This window comes from Coffea eugenioides, chromosome 5, assembly GCF_003713205.1.
Source record: "Coffea eugenioides isolate CCC68of chromosome 5, Ceug_1.0, whole genome shotgun sequence".
Classification (NCBI taxonomy): Eukaryota; Viridiplantae; Streptophyta; class Magnoliopsida; order Gentianales; family Rubiaceae; genus Coffea; species Coffea eugenioides.
In genome coordinates this window covers 36,064,261-36,069,580 of record NC_040039.1, presented here as the reverse complement: position 1 = coordinate 36,069,580, position 5,320 = coordinate 36,064,261, and positions in this window count along the sequence as shown.

Here is a 5,320-nt window from a genome sequence, read left to right as displayed (position 1 = left end):
TATGAAGACATTGAAGTCCAGTTCGGTGGTTTTCATAGTCAAAAGGTCGAAATACTGAAGTACATTTTCTATGGTCGAAGCTGAAACAAGTTTTTGACCAGTCAAGGGTAATTTGGTTATTTCTCAGTCCACAGAGCTCTAAATTAGGTGATTCTTGATGCATTGGAAAGCTAACTCAAATAGCTACAACTTTCATGTTTTACACAAGAGCTAGTTCAGCCTCTAACATCGAGAAAATATCAGTTGAAATGGATCAAAAACAGAGCAAGAGATCCGAACCCGGATCCAATATGATCCGAGCCCTCGTCTGTCTTCTGGACGAGTGGATCCGAGACCAGAGGATCCGAGCTCGGATCCACTGTTGTAGGCCTCGGATCCCAATGAACAGTGAAGGAAAAAATGAAGAAAAATGCGATCCGAGGGGTATTTTGATCGATCCGAGCTCGGATCTTGCCCTCGGATCCCCAATTTCGGCTCTGCAACTTGTGCTCTATTCACACAAGCTTTTTGACCAATTTATCTGCAAGAAATCCGGCTGGAACTGAGCAAGAAAGTATAGAGAATTCAAAAAGCATCTTTTGGTGAGTCCAAGAAGCAATTACATCAACTTTAACAAGTCACCATGAGCTTGAATTCCTCTATAAATAGCAGCCTTGGAGGAACATTTTCACAACTTTGGAAGGCTAGAGAAACTCACCAAAAATGTAGTCTTCACTAGTTTTTCTTAGTTCATTAGTATAGTATAGGTAGTGTAGTTTATCCATCTTGTGTTTGTAGCTAGATTTGGATGAAGATTGAGGAGCAAAGATGGAGAGGTTGATCTCATGTGACAAGGGTGATATCTCTTCTACTACTTTCTCTCTTGTATTAGATTTCATGTTTAGCTATAATACAAGTTTGGATTTGTGTTTTTAACATGTTTAGTTAAAGTTTATGCCTAGAGTTATGGTTGAACTTGCTACATCTTGTATTTGATGTTTACTTGGTTATTTGATGGTATTATTTTCAGCAAGTTATTTATCACTTTTGCTTTTCTAATCATGATTAACCGGCCATTAATTGTGATTATCTAAAGGTGTTAAGATTGCAATGAGAATTGGAATTTAACACTAGTTCAAGGAAGTGATAAATCTAGGGAGTACACTCACGAGAGTAGAGGTGCACCTATGTGGCTTTAGTGACTTGTTCATGTAATTTCATAGAAGAAATGAACTTGTAGTTAATTTCATAACCACGAGAGTAGGTATGGTTTAGCTACAAGTATAGTTGATTTACTACGAGAGTAGGTTTCACATACATTAGGAAATTACGCCATAACTAGCCAAGATAATAGCATTCACTTAACCAGTAATCTCATTTGCAAGAGTAGTAAGGAATTCCATATCTCTAGAAGCTTTTTTGTGCTAATTTTGATTTCTATTATGTTTATGGTAGTCTAGATAATAAAGGAGTTCGAAAAACACCGGTAATTGCAATCTTCTCTGTGGGATCGACCCTTAATACCCTATACTCGCTCACGATTCGTATACTTGCGATAAATCGCGTGTGGGGTATTTAGGAATCATAAATGTAAAACTTGATTGTGGATGAGCTAATTGATATATGTATACCCCGCGCATGTCAAGTTTTTGGCGCCGTTGCCGGGGAAGATTTGTCAATATCGGTGCTAAGAATAACTTTATTAATTTAGACATTTTTACTTATTTTTCTTGTGTTTGTAGTGTCTAGTGTCTTAATTTTTATTTTTTAGTGTCTTTGTTGCATCTTTGTATATGTTTTTTATGTTTTTAGAGTCATCTATTCTTCTTGACTAAATTTGTTTTTAAGTTATTTTGAAAACATGTTTAGGGGTTCAAGGAGAGTAGAAAACATGAGGAATCAATGCATGAGAGAAGGAAGATCGATAATGGATGGTTACTATATGCAAGGCTCCTTGAATCGAGATAACCAAGAAATTACCGAAAGTATATTGTTTGAAGATGGTTTAAGGAGTTTAAAGGTTAAACTTGATGTTATAATGTTACAAGTTCAAATGGATACCAAGATGCATAAAATTGAGCAAATGAGGAATGTTAATGCTTTTAATTATTATCATGTGATTTGTGACTTGTGTGGAGGTTATCATGGTACTAGTACATGCATGCAAGCACAAAATGTGGATTATTATGATGAATTAGAGCATTGCAATCCTTGTTTTAATCAATACAGTGCTAATTGGAGCAATTCTCATGTGTATGGTTGGGATAATCAATGTGCATATAGTGATTCTTCAAATTTTTATGATTACCAACCTCAAAGTGTCCAATATGAATCAAAACCATTTTGGGAGTTGGCAATAGAGAAGTTAGCTAATGCACCTCTACCTTGGGATTTAGAAAGTGAACCATTAGCTAAATGTTCTTATACCTCTTGGGAGCTAGTTGTAGAAAATTCTTATAATCAATTTGATTTAGCCATAGAAAAGCTAGCAAATGCAACCTCTGACCGTTTTGATAGGATTGAGGAAAGGTTAGATGAATTAGCTTCTCACTTTGGTAGAATACAAGACCAAGTGCATGAGTTGTGTGAAGTTATTTCTTCTAATGATGTGCAAGTTGACTCTAGCATGAATGGTGAGCATGTTGCAAGTGAAAATGGATTGCATTTTGATGAAAATGTTGAATCTCAATTGTGTTTTAATGAAAAAATATCCATTTCACATGATAGTACCTTTGGAGCTAACATTGAACCTCAAGAGGTGAGCCTTAGCGACTCATTTTTCACCCCTCTTAAGGAATGTGTTGAGAGTATAGGTTTTAAAGGTATTATTCCCCAAGAAAGCCACGTGGACGTTCCTTTGGTGAGTACTCAAGTGACGCGCATTCAAGGTAATATCTACGACTCACTTGAGATTGGTAAGCCACTTCCATCTCTCTTATCATTAGAACATGTGGCTTTCGCTATAAAGCCAACTTATAATGATCCACCCCAACCTCTAATGGTGGATTATTCATTAACTAAACCTCCTTGAGAAATGAGGTGATATAGTCAAACTAATGACTATAAAGAAGCGCTTGTAGGGAGGCAACCTAACAATTTCTAGTTTTTTAGTAAGTTTTAGTAATTTGATTAGTATTTTTGTGTGTTTTATAGGTAGCAATGACAAGAAATCATGCGAAATCATTTCAAGTGCAAAGGAGTTCGAAAAACACCGGTGCATTCATTGAACTCTCCATTCTTTCAAGTAAAGTTGGAAATTCATCACATTGCCATGGATTCGGATTGCGCAAGTTCATTAGGGGAGTATTACTTTCTCTTATTTTCGTTATTTTTCCTTTCTCACATTGAGGACAATGTGAAGTTTAAGTGTGGGGGAGGAAAATATTTGAACTTGCACTTTAATGCTAATGTGATGATATTTTGTGACTTTAAATGATTAGAAATGTTGGAATTGTGCATAGAAATCTTGCCATATGGATAATTTGCTTGAAATTGGATATGTGTCAAAATTTTTCTAAAATCTTTTCCAATATTTCACTATGGCTCAAAAAAAAGTTTTCAAAATTTTTGCAAGTTTATTTAAAAATGGCCAATTTGTTCCAACTTTAAGTGCCTAATTCTTCCACTTGTTAAAACTTTATATGTATATTGGAAGATTTAGTTCTCATTTGACTTGAAAATGGTTATTATGCAATTAGGATTTTTGCATTTTAGAAAGTATATCCGATAAAGTGAGGAAAATTATGCCTATAATTTTACATGTTTAATGAGATTTCTTCTCATTACTTAATTTTCCAAGTAAGTGATTGATATAGTCAATAAAGGTTATACTCCTCCTTTGATCATTCTTATATATTTTCTATGAGGAAAAATTTATTTATTGTGTTTAAAAAAAAAAGAAAAAAGAGAGAGAGAAAAAAGAGAAAAGAAAAAAAAAGAGAATAAGAGTTTTTTTTTTCTACTCCAATGATTCTTGTACCAAGTAACCGGGTGTTGGCATCTACAAATGTCAACTTTCGCGTAAAAAAGTACTTGAATTACGAGTATGCATAGCAATTTAAATAAGTGAAATGTTGAGTAACCGGAGATCTTCACCTAAAAGTGTCGATTTTCGCGTAAAAAAACTTTCTCACTATTTAAGTAAAATTAGTGTAAATAAATCCCTCTTAATTGTAAAATTTTGAGAAAAAGATGATTATAGGAGGAGGAATGTTATAAATTGATTATGTGACTTTTTTATTTGTAAAATTAGGTTGGGGTAAGAAATTAAGTTTAACTTGTTGAATTTATGGCTTAATTCTCTTTCCTTTATTTGATATTATGAGTATTTAGTGTAAATTGAGCAAGTGCATAATGATTGTTTACCAAGTTATGAGGAATTTAATTCGAAAAACAATGCATATAATGTTTCACCTCTTGAATCATTGTTGTTGGAGATATGTTGATTGCTTGAGGACAAGCAATGGTTCAAGTGTGGGGGAGTTTGATAAGTGCATAGTTTACGTGTTTTTAGTGTGTTTTATTAGTTAGTTTTGGTGTGTTTTAATTAGTTTTATAGCTAATAAACTAAGATTCTAGTGAAAATATGCATTTTATGGTTTAAAGTGTGAAAATTGTATTTCTATGAACTTTTACGGCAAAAACTTCATGTTTTTGTAGGTTTAAGAATTCAATCATCAAAGGGAGTAAATTGAGAAGAGAATTGGATGATTGATGATGTTTTGAAGTGATAAAAAGAGAATATGAAGTGCAAGAGATGAAATGCAATCAAGTTCTAAAGAAAAGGAGTTTCACAGCTTTGACACCTTGTGGTATTTTGGCAATATCTTCAGCGACGATGATCGGATTGAGGTGATTCTTATACCATTTGAAGCCAAGAGATAGATCTACATTTGGTATGAAGACATTGAAGTCCAGTTCGGTGGTTTTCATAGTCAAAAGGTCGAAATACTGAAGTACATTTTCTATGGTCGAAGCTGAAACAAGTTTTTGACCAGTCAAGGGTAATTTGGTTATTTCTCAGTCCACAGAGCTCTAAATTAGGTGATTCTTGATGCATTGGAAAGCTAACTCAAATAGCTACAACTTTCATGTTTTACACAAGAGCTAGTTCAGCCTCTAACATCGAGAAAATATCAGTTGAAATGGATCAAAAACAGAGCAAGAGATCCGAACCCGGATCCAATATGATCCGAGCCCTCGTCTGTCTTCTGGACGAGTGGATCCGAGACCAGAGGATCCGAGCTCGGATCCACTGTTGTAGGCCTCGGATCCCAATGAACAGTGAAGGAAAAAATGAAGAAAAATGCGATCCGAGGGGTATTTTGATCGATCCGAGCTC